The sequence below is a fragment of the Bos javanicus genome, chromosome 23, assembly GCF_032452875.1.
Source record: "Bos javanicus breed banteng chromosome 23, ARS-OSU_banteng_1.0, whole genome shotgun sequence".
NCBI lineage: Eukaryota > Metazoa > Chordata > Mammalia > Artiodactyla > Bovidae > Bos > Bos javanicus.
The window spans coordinates 22979612-22995595 of NC_083890.1; positions in this window are offsets into that span (position 1 = coordinate 22979612).

The following is a 15984-nucleotide window of genomic DNA, read 5'->3' on the forward strand; positions in this document are numbered from 1 at the left end:
GGAGGAAAAGGGGACGACAGAGGATGAGATGGTTGGATGGCATCACTGACTCGATGGACATGAGTTTGAGTGAACTCTGGGAGTTGGTGATGGACAGGGAGGCCTGGCGTGCTGCGATTCGTGGGGTCACAAAGAGTCAGACACGACTGAGTGACTGAACTGAACTGTATAAATTAGAAAAGTCACCACAGGCTGCACTATTCACTAATCTATATTGTTAAATAGCATCCAGAACAGAGACTTGTTCATAATTGTTGAATGGATGAATGGTGGGTAGATGAATGAATGGTAAGTGGATTTTAAAAAAAGGTACCATTTGCATGGGCTGAGTGATAATAAATCTATATATTTATTTTAATTATCTAATTTGTTCTGATTTTTTGCTAATGTTAATATTTCATTCAATGTATAAACTTAGTTCAAAGAGAAAAAAAGAAATTTACACATAATAAATGAGAACAAAATGCATTAGTCTGGATATGTTTTTAATTAAGAAAAAATGGATATTATGTTCACACCTAATGTCCTTTAATTTCCAAGATAAACTTTTTCTTTGATAGAATTTGGTGGTTCAGCTGGTAAAGAATCCACCTGCAATGTGGGAGACCTGGGTTTGATCCCTGGGTTGGGAATATCCCCTGGAGAAGGGAACATCTACCCACTACGATACTCTGGCCTGGAGAATTCCATAGACTGTATAGTCCATGTGGCCACAAAGAGCTGGACACGACTGAGCAAGTTTCACTATCATAACAAGTTAAAATGTTTATCTCAGATTAAAATACCTGCAAAGTAAAATTGTTAAATCTTTTCCCTAATTTTGCCATTAGACGTGTGTGCGTGCCAAGTTTCTTTCAGTTCAGTTCAGTTTAGTTGCTCAGTCATGTCCAGCTCTTTGCGACCCCATGAATCACAGCACGCCAGTCCTCCCTGTCCATCACCAATTCCCAGAGTTCACTCAAACTCATGTCCATCGAGTTGGTGATGCCATCCAGCCATCTCATCCTCTGTCATCCCCTTCTCCTCTTGCCCCCAGTCCTTCCCAGCATCAGGGTCTTTTCCAATGAGTCAACTCTTTGCATGAGGTGGCCAGAGTATTGGAGTTCCAGCTTCAGCATCAGTCCTTCCAATGAACACCCAAGACTGATCTCCTTTAGGATGGACTGGTTGGATCTCCTTGCAGTCCAAGGGACTCGCAAGAGTTTTTTCCAACACCACAGTGCAAAAGCATCAACTCTTCGGTGCTCAGCTTTCTTCACAGTTCAACTCTCACGTCCATACATGACCACTGGGAAAACCATAGCCTTGACTAGACAGACCTTTGTTGGCAAGGTAATATCTCTCCTTTTCAATATGCTATCTAGGTTGGTCATAACTTTCCTTGAAGGAGTAAGCGTCTTTTAATTTCATGGCTGCAATCATCATCTGCAGTGATTTTGGAGCCCAAAAAAATAAAGTCTGACCCTGTTTCCACTGTTTCCACATCTATTTGCCATGAAGTGATGGGACCAGATGCCACGATCTTAGTTTTCTGAATGTTGAGCTTGAAGCCAACTTTTTCACTCTCCTCTTTCACTTTCATCAAGCAAGAGGCTTTTTAGTTCCTCTTCACTTTCTGCCATAAGGATGGTTTAGTCATGTCCGATTCTCTGCTACCTTATGGACTGTAGCCTGCCAGGCTCCTCTGCCCATTGGATTCTCCAGGCAAGAATACTGGAGTAGGTTGCCATGCCCTCCTCCAGGGGATCTTCCCAACCCAAGGATAGAACCTGCCTCTCTTACATCTCCTGCACTGGCAGAGTAGGAAACTCTTTACTACTATTGTCACTCTGGTACAGCTGGTAGAATTATAATTGTCAATTAATTGTCAAAATAATTTGGACAAATAAATAGGAGTTACTCTCACCATTTTTTCCTATTAAAAAATATATTGGGATTTGTCAGGAAAAATAATTTTAGATGCTGCCAAAAATTTCTCTCTTTAGAAAGGAATCTAGTTGAGAAGACTTTTATACAATGAATAATCATCTCATTTTTTTGGTCATTCTTTATCATTTTATAAACAAAGATTTACCATTTTCAATGTTTAGAATGTTTATTCACCTCTTAATAACAGATGGGAACCCCACTCCAGTATTCTTGCCTGGAGAATCCATGGACCGAGGACCCCGGCAGGCTAGAGCTCATGGGGTCAAGAACAGTTGGACACGACTGAGCATGCATACATGCATGATGCAGTGTAAGTACTCTGCCACCAGGTGGTGGTCCCTCCAATGCGTGCTTCTGAGATTGAACTCAAAACTAGGAATGATTTTCCCCTTAGCTTGCTGGAATATAGCTTCTTCTTTTCTTTATATTTAGCTATTTCAATAATCAGATTTAGTCCGGCACTCAAGAATCCCTATCATCAGTCTTAAATTTCCTTCTCAGATTCCTCTCCCACTTTCCCTGCATGAGAAACACTTGCTCTGTCAAATCCGGTCTGTTCACATATTGTTTTTTCTCATTACACTTCTGTATCATATTCATTTGTCAACAATTCCAGAGTATAGAGCCTGGTACATAGTAAGGGCTAAATAAATGCTAATTGTAAGCCTTTGTTCATGCAATCCTTTTTTCTAAATGGCTTTAACACCTCCTCTATCTATATAACTACAAAAATCCTTCAATGAGAGCTCAGTTTTTGATGTCACCTCTTCCATCATTGTCCCAGCAGGAAGTGATCCCCCCTGCCATACCCAGGTAGTGCTGTTTATAGCACAATTGTAGCTCTTATACATTGCCATAAATTGAATACTAATCTCTTGTTTTAGTCCCCCATAGCCCTTAGCACAGTTTCGGGATATTCAGCGACTATTAGTGGAATTAATGCATTTCAACATCATATTTAAGAGAAAAAAGTTAAAAGGAAATCCTATAACTAATACCTTTTTTATTGATTCTTGACTTTTCTTTATGATTTATCCTGATTTCTAACTTCAAGTCAAACTTCCTACATTATAGTTTAAAAGTCACTTAAGTGCCACATTGTTAAACTCTGGGTGGCTGGAATCATTATTTCCTGAGGTATTGACACTTCCTTGAGATTCTCAGTCCTACTGTTGAGGCAAATGAACAGCCTCTTTCAATAGAAAGTTGAATTCTCTTCTGTCTCCCCTACTACTTGATTCAATTGAAGAGATTCTTCCTATCCTAGACCCCTCTTTGCCCATGAGTCTCCCTGCTTACTATATAAGCTTTCTCTTAACATCCAACACCAGAGCCTTTACAAAAAGCGCTACTCTTTTTTCTTCATTAAAAAGAAACATTACAAACACTAGCTATGTTTTCTTTTATTAGAATTAGTAACTAGATGACCTTGAATTGTATGTTCAATAGAAATTCTTTCAGAAACACTCTAGTAATAACTTGAGTTCCCAACCTGTCCTAGTACAGAGTTCCCAGAGCTGTTTCCTGAAAGAGTTTATGTTCTTCCTAAAGAAGAGAACATTTTAAAATAAAACTATTTTAAGATGAGGTTTGGAGATGGAAATTTAAGGCAGTTTCATGACAGTAACATTGATCTCTTTTGGCAGTTCTGATAGTTATGTATTGGGTTTTCTCAAAGCTAGGTCACCTTTCTCTGCAACCATTGGCTCTGTTTTAAAAAGTGATTTCCTAAAGACCAAACACTACCTTTTTCTATTTAGAGTCCAGCTTCACTGTCAGAACTTAAAATTCTCCAGACTCCCAAGCAGACCTGCTTCAGGTCAAAGTACAGCTGGATATAAATGAGACCCTCAAAAGGGTCTCAGTCTCCAGAAGGGTTAATGGTACCATTTACGACACTCTATAGCTGTTCCATTCAACTGTTGTGACTACAGACCACCATTTTTAGAGCTCTGACTTGGTTTTCATTTGTTCTGCAAAAACTAAATTCAACAAACATTTATTCAACAACTGTTGTGTGTCACATACATATAGCACTAGGCTGAGGATGTAAGATGTGATTCCTACCCTTGTAAAGTTTATTGTATTTTGGTAATATTCTTACTCTGTCTGATATTTTACTTTCACATCTGTGTTTTTCCAGGTCGCTGACCCTGAGCTTAATATCATCCAAATAATTGACTTCCCAGACATCTTGAATCTTAGATGTTTCAGACCTCACCATTCCTGTGAACTGTGATCACAAGGTTTTTCTTTTAGTCTTAATCCATTGAGCTCTGGCACCCACCCAATAAAAGAAGAAAAAAAAAATGCTCAGCAAACATTAGATAATAATATCGGCAATCACCCTAAGGCTACAGATTTTTAAAAATAAAATTGGTCAAGAGAAATCATCTAAGTCAGTTCTCCTCTGGTACTTTAGTGTGTCTAAGTATCACCCTGGGGTCTGGTTAAAATGCAGATTCTGATTAATTAGCTCTGGGGTGGGGCCTCAGACTCTGCACTTCTAGAACACTCTCAGTTAATATTCAGGCTTCTGGTCCATAAACCACACTTCAAGCAGCAAAACTCAAGCTTTTTTCCCAGTTCTAAATGGAGGCAAAACATGAGGGATGTAAAGGAACCAGTCAATATGGTTCTATACTCAGTAAATACTATCAAAAGAGTTCAATCAGTCAGTACAAGAATTAATTATTTTTTTAAAGTTAGCCAATGGAGTTCCCTGGTGGTCCAGTGGTTAGGACTTGGCATTTTCACGATCATGGCCTGGGTTCAATCTCTGGTCATAGAACTAAGATCTGACAAGCTACATGGCAAGCCAAAAAATAGGGGGAAAAAAAGTTTAAAAAGTTAGCATAAATTTTGGTGGAGTGTAAGAGATGAGCAGTTTTCTCTCTCCCTAATCAGGACATAAAATTAAAGGAGGTTAAAACAGTGAGACCACTTGTTAAACAATTAACAATTGAATTACCATATGATTCAATGCCACTTCTGGATATACACCCCCAAAATATTGAAAGTAGAAACTCTAAAAGAGATATTTACACATTCATGTTCATAACAGCATTATTCACAAGAGCTGAAGGATGAAAGCAGCCCAAGTATCTACTGACAGATAAATGGGTAAGCAAAATGACACCTGCTCCAACATGAATGGACCTTGAGGATATTATGCTAAGTGAAATAAGGTAGTCACAAAAGAACATATATTGTATGATTCCACTTGGATGAGATATCTAGGTAGTCCAACCTGTGGAGACAGAAAATAGAATGATAATTGCCAGAGACTGAAGAATGGGGAGTTATTGTTTAATAGGTATGGAGTTTCAGTTTTGCAAGGTGAAATATTCTGGAGATGAATGGTCGTGATGGTAGCACACAGTGTGAATGTACTTAATGCCACTGATCTGTGCACTTAAAAAAGGCAAAATGGTCAATTTTGTGTTATGTGTATTTTGCCAAAAAAATTTTTTAACCAAAACATATTTTTAAAAATGTATACAAGGATGTGAACTATCCATGGAAGAACAGTTGGGTATCTTTGGAGCCAGGTTTATCTTCTAAGGGTTCAAACTCAAACCAGCAGGGAAAGAAATTGTGAAAGTGAAAGTCACTTAGCCATGTCCAACTCTTTGCCACCCCATGGACTATACAGTCCATGGAATTCTCCAGGCCAGAATACTGGAGTGGGTAACCTTTCCCTTTTCCAGGGGATCTTCCCAACCCAGGGATAGAACCCAGGTCTCCCACATTGCAGGCAGATTCTTCATCAACTGAGCTACCAGGGAAGCCCAGAAGAAATTATAATAGACTTTTTTTTATTAAATTCAGAAGATAAACTAATTAATAAGAGGACTTTTGCCCAGGACTACAGACTATAGGACTAACTTTTTTTCAGCACACGAAGCTGCTATTGTCATGGAGACCACAAGCAACTACCCAACACATCTGTCAATAGTCTAATAAGAACTACTCTGTAGCTCTGTAGTCCTAAGTTTTGTGTCCTGGCCAAAATTCTCTGGTTCTGTTTCTTGGGTTGATAGTCACAACATTATTGAAAAAATAAAATTGTTCACTAGTGGATAAGTATATTAACTCTAAAGTCTTGTTTTAATTAAGTATATTTATTAAGTAAATCAAAACTTTGTTAATAATTTTGTGTGAAACTTTATCTGCAGATTTGGTATTTAAATTGTTTGTAAAGTTAGATAAATATCTTTAAGATTCAGCATTATGATTGAATATATACTTGTAGATATATAATTAAATATGCAAAATATGTAATTAAATAATTGATTTCAGCTTTCTGATTTCAAGTTGAAAGGCATAAGATCATTTAATTATGTTTGTAAACCTTGAAATGATTAAGAGAATGTGATTCAATATGTTTAAAAGTTTTAATGGTTAGATAGATCAGATTTCAGTACTTGGAAAGTTTTACTTGTTAGATTAAATATTTGAAGTATTTACAAGTGAAAGTTGAATATATTGAATTTATAAATACAATTTTATTCTCTATTTTTAAAATTGAAGTACAGTTGATTTACAATGCGGTACAAAGTGACTCAGTTATACACATGTATACATTTTTTGATATTCTTTTCCATTATGGTTTATCCTGGGAGATTGAATATTCCTTGTACTATACAATAGGACCTTGTTGTTTAACCATTGTAAATGTAGAATAGTTTGCATGTACTAACCCCAAACTTCCAGTCCATCCCTCGCCCAGCCCCTCTTGCCCTTGGCAACCGCAAGTCTGTTCTCCATGTCTATACATCTGTTTCTGTTTGGTAGATAGATTCATTTGTGCCATATTTTAGATTTCACATGTAAGTGATATCATATATTTGTCTTTCTTTTTCTGCCTTACTTCATTTACTATGATAATCTCTGGTTGCATAAATATAGCTTTAAAGGTTTAAAGAAATCAAACTAATGATTGATTAGTTCAACAAATTTAGTTGAACTAATTAGTTCCATTTTCAACAAGTTCATAATGAACTTTGAAAATGGACTGATATTAAACGTGTTTATTCTTTTCTAAGTTGTTTGAAAACTCATCAAAAGCTCTCTAAAATGATGGCTAAAATTGATATGAAAATGCATATAAAATACATATGAATGTCATAAACTTAAGAAAAATAAGACTTTGAGTTTAATATTTTAATAAATGTAGCAGCAATTTAAAAGACTAAGGAAACATAGAATCCTTCCTGTGCACAAAAACTGCTTTAAAACCACTAAAAAAATATATCATATTAATACTCCTAGATCATCTAAGACAGATATTCGGCCTATTTGACAAGATCAAGGAAGTAGATGCCAAAACCTTGTTTAATGAAGTTATACAGCCTTCATCCACTTCATCATTTCCCTTGTGACTGAGTAGCCAAGACAAATGCAAAGACTCGAGACAAAAGTGGGATCCCAATGGAGCTAAGAAATTAGTTGTCCATACCAAGTTGGGTAAGCAAGTGTGTACCATGAATGGGCCGAAAGCCAAAAATCAGTTGTGTAAATGTTACCTGTGCTCATGCTCAGTCACTCAGTCATGTCCAGCTCCTCATGACTCTTTGGACTATATCCCACCAGGCTTTTGTGTCCATGGGATTTTTCAGGCAAGAATACTGGAGTTGGTTGACATTTCCTCCCCCAGGGGACCTTCCACACCTGGGGACTGAACCCACTGTGTCCTCTTCATTTCAGGTGGATTCTTTACCCTCTGAGCCATTAAAGTTAGTTGCACAGTCATGTGCAACTCTTTGAGATCCCATGGACTATGTAGCCCACCAGGCTCCTCTGTCCATGGAATTCTCCAGGTAAGAGTACTGGAGTGGGTCACCACGCCATTCTCCAGGGAATCTTTGAGATTCCCTGGACTCTTTGAGATCCCATGGACTATGTAGCCCACCAGGCTCCTCTGTCCATGGAATTCTCCAGGTAAGAGTACTGGAGTGGGTCACCACGCCATTCTCCAGGGAATCTTTCCAACACAGGGATCGAATGCTGGGTCTCCGGCATTGCAGGAAGATTCCATACCAACTGAGCCATTGGGGAATCCAAAAATGATAGAGGAATGAATAAATATCAGGCAAACAAGCAAACAAAAGCAGATATGACTATCAGTGTTAGAACTCATAGTGGGATAAAAGCCAGACAGATGACCCAAAATGCTAAAAGCAGACAAAAAGCTCCTTGAGAACAATAGGGTTTCAAGCATAAAGCAGGTATTCAAATATCTTTAAAGAAGTAAGAGACAACAAGGTTTAAAAAGAATCTGGTAGGCAAAAACTAATGGGAAAAGTAAACAGTCACTTGTACGAAGACTTTAATAACCAAAGGAATTAACATTCTACCCATTGATGTGGCTTTCAATGTGGTCAGCATCGATTTTCGGAATGGACAGGGACCATTAACAGAGACCAGTATTTCTTGGAGTGCTCTACATCTTAAATCCTGTGGGATGGCAACTGACATAACTTGAAAAAAAGAAATCCATACAGGATTGCCTGTTAAGTAATTCCCTAGCTTAAATTATCTCACTTTTGTTAATTAACTTTTCAAAACTCCTTGGATGAGCTTACATCTAAGGAAAAAAAAAACCAGGCAAACAAACAAACAAAAACAGATATGAATAGATATTACCCTTTGCTAAAAAAAAAAAAAAAAAAGGTGGAAATTTCTCTCATCAAATAAATTTAAGAAGTGTTAAATTAACACAATGGTTTTTCTCTTTGCAGGACTTAGAATTAATAATACTTTTATGTTCATTGTGAATTTTGAAGAGAAGTAGAGGCCATTTGGGGGCTCCCCAGGTGGCATTAGTGGTAAAGAACCCGCCTGCCATAGCAGGAGACATAAGAGACACGGGTTCTGTCACTGGATTGGGAAGATCCCCTAGAGGAGGGCATGGCAACCCATTCTTGCACTCTTGCCTGAAGAATCCCATGGGCAGAGGAGACCAGCAGGCTACATCCACAGGGTCGCAGAGTCAGACACAACTGAAATGACTAAGCGTGAGCATATACCATTTTTACCATTTAACCCAGAGCAAGTTGGGGAAATAATGTTTCGTGGAACCTATTTAGACTCTTGAAACCAAGCCCACTTTAAGTCTGAAAAACAATCAACAAACAATTCCTTATGGCATCTCAATGAAATTTGGCTTTGCAGATTTCAATTGTTTTTTAATGTTTTAGTTCATTTGATTCCATCATTGGTGATATTCTCCCTTCAAACACAGCCATGACAGGTTACTATGCAACTTCATGCCAACTTTTAAGAGCTTTACAAATATAGGCAAAATTTGGGTGCTACTTTCTCAGCCTTCAAAGAACTCCCCTTAATTTATTTAAGCCCCTCCAGTATCCCTGTGAAACAGGGCACATGTGTCCATTAGCAGCAGAAGGACTAGTGATGTGACATCTTATACACAAGTCACATCTCGGTTCTATTTTTTGATTTAGAGCCTAGGTTGTATGATTTATTTTTGAGCTGGTGCTGTCTGTTATCAACTGTGCAACTATTTATTCACTTTCCTCATCAAATATAGGATAAAAGTAACCACAATGATAGAACCTGAAATGCAAATATGAAGAATTAAATGTATACCTAAAAAATTTCCCATAGAGAAAACCAGTTAGGATAGTAACAACCCAGCAGTCTTCATTGGACTTTCTTCAAATGAGGCGATATCTCATTCAGAATATGCAAAATAATATTTTTTATATGTACTTTGTTTTCTAAACCAATTTTCTCAACTATTATCAATAACATTTAATCAATTTAAATAATATCCCTCTCTTGAGCATTGTACTAGCCAGCTGATTCAGCAAAAATGCATCTTTAAATGCATGATATAAATGTTTTGGATGTAATTTTTTTTCTAAAGTTTGGGTGAAATATCAGAAAGGCTGGTCCTTGCTGACACAGGTTCTGAGAGTCAGAGCCAAAAAGTATCCTCAATTCTTAATCTCCAGGTGACCAAATATAAACCACTCATCAAACATCTCTTTGCATAACAGATATTATGATAATTCTTTCATCCTTAAAGATCCCCCAAGCTAAGTTGACAGTTCCATGTATAAAGTCCCTAAAAATTTTAAAGTAATAAGAGATGCTGATATAGATTTCCCAGGATCTGTTTCCTTTCTATAGACTATAAATATGAAACTGTCAGCGCTTAGAAAGTAAGAACTTTGTTTTTTTCATCTCATGCTTTCTAAGTGCTTGGTACAGTGTCTGAACAAACTATGGGTTCTAAAAGGGTTTATTATTCTTATTGACTTTTCTGCCTGACAGAAATAAAAAAGTTTCTATTCATGTTTGGCCCAATCCCAGCATTAAGCTGAAGCACTGGGAAGATCTGGTTCCATGATACATAAAATTCCTTTCCCAAAAATATTCAGAGCATCAGATTAGCTGACGACATAAGGGCCAGAGATAAGAGAGCATCCATCAGGGTTTTGGTATTTTGGTTTTATAAAAAACCTTGAGAAATTTTGTTTTGAAGCTGATATTTTCAAAAAAGTTCTTTGAATTTTTTTTAGAACATTTCAATCACTGCTTTTCAAGGGAAAATTTAGTAATTTCTCTAACTGAATGGAAAGCTGTGCTATGCAAACAACAAAGATTTTTTTCTTTTGAAAGTTATTCATGCCCTGCTTCTAGGATTGCCAGGGGAATTGAATTTAAAAAAAAAAATTTAACCAAGCAAGCGATCAGAGTTATATTGTGCTAGAGACAACCTAAACTCCGAAGTTCAGTTTTATGTTTCCTTCTAAACTTGGAGCTTATGGGTTTCAAATGGCCCCTTAAGTTACCCAAAGAAGTTTGCATGACCTAGAGAAAGTGAAAGTCCCTCAACTGTGTTACTCTTTGCGACCCCATGGACTGCGATGAAATTCTCCAGGCCAGAATACTGGAGTTGGTAGCCTTTCCCTTCTCCAGAGGATCTTCCCAACCCGGAGATTGAACCCGGGTCTCCTGCATTGCAGGCGTCCAAGCTTATTTTCTTTTGCAAAGTTTCTTTATTGATTTTTTTTTTTACTAATTTTTCTTTTTGTTTTTAGTCATATGTTGGTAACAAGAAAAGGTTTAAATTTGTGTCCATCAGCAATAGGACAAACTCATGTTTGGCATAAAGCTATACTCATCATTTTTTAAGAAGTCATTTTTCCAGAAGTCATTTTTCCACTGCAATTCCTCTTGTACATTAAGCAAAATTTTCTGTAGTTTTATGTTTTATCATTCCTATTTTAAATACAAGAAAACTGAAACTCCATGTCAAAAAATTCAGTAGAAGAGCTATAATCCATATCTAGAACTACTGAATTCCAAGGCTGACTTGCACTCTGCCTTCCAGTGGTTCTCAAACTTAGGCATGCATAAAATCAACCCTCATGGTTGCTACAGGCACAGGTGCTCAGATACTACTTCTGAGGATTGTGCCTCAGTAGATTTTTGAGCTAAGAAATCTCAATTTTTAACAAACATTCCAAATGACTCTGAAGCAAGTCGTCCACACAGAGTTGGACACGACTGAGTGACTGAACTGAACTGAACGGATACCTGTTTTCTATTCTCTGCCTCTAAAAACGAAGCAAGAACATCCATCCCCACAGTCTCAGCTCTACCACCAATTATGTGACATAAACCAAAGTAAATCACTTTTCCTGTTTCAGTCCTCATTTCTTTACCTGTTAAATTGAAACAATTATATTTTCTTTACCTCAAAGGATGGATGCAAAGATCAAATGACACAGTAGATGTCACAATGTTTATAAGAGTAGAAAGTTATTTAAAAACAATATTAAAGCATATATGGACTTCCCTGGTGGCTCAGAAGGTAAAGAATCTGCCTGCAACACTGGAGACCCAGGTTCGATCCCTGTGTCTGGAAGATCCCCTGGAGAAGGGCATGGCAACCCACTCCAGTATTCTTTCCTGGGAAATCCCATGGACAGAGGAGCCTGGGCGCTACAGTCCATCATGTCACAAAGAATTGGATATGACTGAGTGGCTGACAAAGCATACATTCTAATGACAAAAAAGAAAAATAAGACACAAAGTTTATCTAGATGCTTTGACGTAGGGTTATCACAATATTGAAAAGAATGGTTATACATTCAACCCACATCCATAAGCACTTCAACCTACTTAGTCTTTATCCAAAATGACTATGGAGTGTAGAATATCCTTTATTAAAGTGCACACACATGCACATGGACATGAGCACATACACATACATACTTAAACACATTGTTGCCGCTGCTAAGTTAGTGGGCAGATTTTCCACTGTCTATACTCTAGACATCACCAAATGAAAAAGATAACAAATCTAGATATTTTTTTATTGTGGTATAGTTGTCTTACAGTGTTGTGTTACTTGATGCTATACAAGAAAGTGAATCAGCTATATGTATACATGTATCACCTCCCTCCCACCTCCACCCCATCCCAGCCATCTAAGCCACCACAGAGCATGAGCTGATCTCCCTGTGCCATATACTATCTGTTTCACAGGTGGTAGTATACAGATAGGTTAACACTCAAATACCCATAACTCTTACTGACACTCCTACCAACCCACCTGGGCATCCCCAGACCCCACAGTGGTTCCTTTCTCAAAGATAGGGACTTCTACCATCTTCTTCCACAGCAGAAAGTTTCTAAAACAATTGGTATGACAAAAGAGACTGACACCAAACGGGCACAGCTTGACTTCATGGCACACCACATGGAGTTTTTCTAACAATGAAGAAACTTTAGTATTTCCTTGTTATTTGAGGGTATAAAGCCATAAGCCTCCCATCTATCCCGTGTTGACTTTGAAATGAGCAGACTGGCTGGAAAACAAGAAGCAATTTGCATGTGAAAAATAAATAAACAGAACTCTGCGGCAAACCATGTTAAAAAATAATAATAATAATGTCTTTGTTTAGAAAAGAGGAGCAGCAAAGTTTAAGATGGGGAGACAGTAAGTTAGTAACACAGCACCTTTCTCTTTCTGACTCCTAATACACAGTTTCAGTAACCTGACTTGACCTCAATACAGCATCGATAACCTTCTTTCCCCACAGCTCCCTGATTCAAAGTTTTTCCCCACTCCAATGCATCAGACACACAACTTCAATTTTCTTCAATAGTGTTCTCAGTTCAGTTCAGTCGCTCAGTCGTGTCCGACTCTTTGCGACCCTATGAATTGCAGCACGCCAGGCCTCCCTGTCCATCACCAACTCCCAGAGTTCACTCAAACTCACGTCCATCGAGTCGGTGATGCCATCCAACCATCTCATCCTCTGTCGTCCCCTTCTCCTCCTGCCCCCAATCCCTCCCAGCATCAGAGTCTTTTCCAATGAGTCAACTCTTTGCATGAGGTGGCCAAAGTATTGGAGTTTCAGCTTCAGCATCAGTCCTTCCAATGAACACACAGGACTGATCTCCTTTAGAATGGACTGGTTGGATCTCCTTGCAGTCCAAGGGACTCTCAAGAGTCTTCTCCAACACCACAGTTCAAAAACATCAATTCTTCGGCGCTCAGCCATCTTCACAGTCCAACTCTCACATCCGTACATGACCACTGGAAAAACCATAGCCTTGACTAGACGGGCCTTTGTTGGCAAAGTAATCTCTGCTTTTGAATACGCTATCTAGGTTGGTCATAACTTTCCTTCCGAGGAGTAAGCGTCTTTTAATTTCATGGCTGCAGTCACCATCTGCAGTGATTTTGGAGCCCAGAAAAATAAAGTCTGACACTGTTTCCACTGTCTCCCCATCTATTTCCCATGAAGTGATGGGACCGGATGCCATGATCTTCGTTTTCTGAATGTTGAGCTTTAAGCCAACTTTTTCACTCTCTCTTTCACTTTCATCAAGAGGCTTTTAGTTCCTCTTCACTTTCTGCCATAAGGGTGGTGTCATCTGCGTATCTCCCAGCAATCTTGATTCCAGCTTATGCTTCTTCCAGCCCAGCATTTCTCATGATGAATACTCTGCATATAAGTTAAATAAACAGGGTGACAATATACAGCCTTGACGTACTCCTTTTCCTATTTGGAACCAGTCTATAGTTCCATGTCCAGTTCTAACTATTGCTTCCTGACCTGCGTATAGGTTTCTCAGGAGGCAGGTCAGGTGGTCTGGTATTCCCATCTCTTTCAGAATTTTCCACAGTTTATTGTGATCCACACAGTCAAAGGCTTTGGCATAGTCAAAAAAGCAGAAATAGATGTTTTTCTGGAACTCTCATGCTTTTTCCATGATCCAGCAGATGTTGGCAATTTGATCTCTGGTTCCTCTGCCTTTTTTAAAACCAGCTTGAACATCTGGAAGCTCACGGTTTACATACTGCTGAAGCCTGGCTTGGAGAATGTTGAGCATTATTTTACTAGCATGTGAGATGAGTGCTGTTGTGCGGTAGTTTGAGCATTCTTTGGCATTGCCTTTCTTTGGGATTGGAATGAAAACTGACCTTTTCCAGTCCTGTGGCCACTGCTGAGTTTTCCAAATTTGCTGGCATATTGAGTGCAGCACTTTCACAGCATCATCTTTCAGGATTTGAAATAGCTCAACTGGAATTCCATCACCTCCACTAGCTTTGTTCATAGTGATGTTTTCTAAGGCTCACTTGACTTCACATTCCAGGATGTCTGGCTCTAGGTGAGTGATCACACCATCGTGATTATCTTGGTCGTGAAGATCTTTTTGTACAGTTCTTCTATGTATTCTTGCCACCTCTTCTTAATATTTTCTGCTTCTGTTAGGTCCATACCATAATGTTCTCACCATCAATTAAATCAATTAATTTTTAATCAGTTTATTTTTAATAGCATTGAGTTTATATTCCACTATGTGTTATTCATTGCCCTCCATATAAACCTTTCCTCTGTCAAAGTTCCAATTATTCTTCCGTTGGTATTTCATCTCCCCCTAACTCCATCCCTTAACCTACACCCATTCATATACATCCACCCATTTCAATAAGGCCAATATCTTCACTGTCTCCCAATTCAGGAATTCTCATCTCTGCTTCCTTGTTTCCTCTCATTTTTCAGATGAATCTAAAAATATTTATTGAGATTCAGCTTAAATGACTTACAAAGCCCAGCAAGAAAACTGTCACAAATGTTAAGATTTAAGGAGCTGGTCTCTAACATGGGTAACAAGACATGTATTCACACACACATACACACACAAATACATACAGAAAAGACAGCCTATGTGATGGTTAAAATCCATTTTCTAGGGATTTCCTTGGTGGTTCAGTGGTTAGGACTCAGTGCTGTCACTGCTGTGGCCCAGGTTTGATCCTGGACAGGGAAATATGATCCCACCCCCACCCAAAAAAAAACCCATTTTCTATTTCTCTTGAGCAACAGTGTCTCTTGAGCTGGGACACTTACCTTCATGTCCCAGCCCTCCTTCACAAAAGTAAGACCACATGTCAGTTCTGGCCACGGGATTGGGATGAAAAGGACACATGTCTCTTGCAGGCCTGGCTCATAAAAGCTTATTATACTCATCAGCACTCTGTTTCTTCCTCTGTCTTTCACCAACTACAGAAGAACCAAGAGAACTCTGGAACAGGGCAATCCAATAGAAATTCAATATGGTCACACGTGAAATTTTAACACACACAAAAGTAAAATTAATTTTAATACTGTATTTTATTTAATTTAAAACATACCAAATATTGCCATTTTCACATGTAATCAATAAAAAAAGTACTAATTCGATTTTTTATCACACTAAGTTTTCAAAATCCATGTGTATTTCACACTTGCAATACATCTCAGTTTATTAGTACATCATGTTTCAAATGCTTGATGGCCACATGCAGGCCCCTGATGACAATTTTGGACAGCATGGCTCTAGGGGACAGTAGAGACCTAAGATGGAAGGAGTGGGGTCTCTGAGTCACTACATCAAAGGCCACTTCCAAAGTACTCTCTGTGAATTATTACATGAGCAAGACTAAACTACTTCGTAAAACTACTAGGATTTTGAGGTTGCTTATTACAATAAGTCTGTCATATTTAATGCATTCATTCT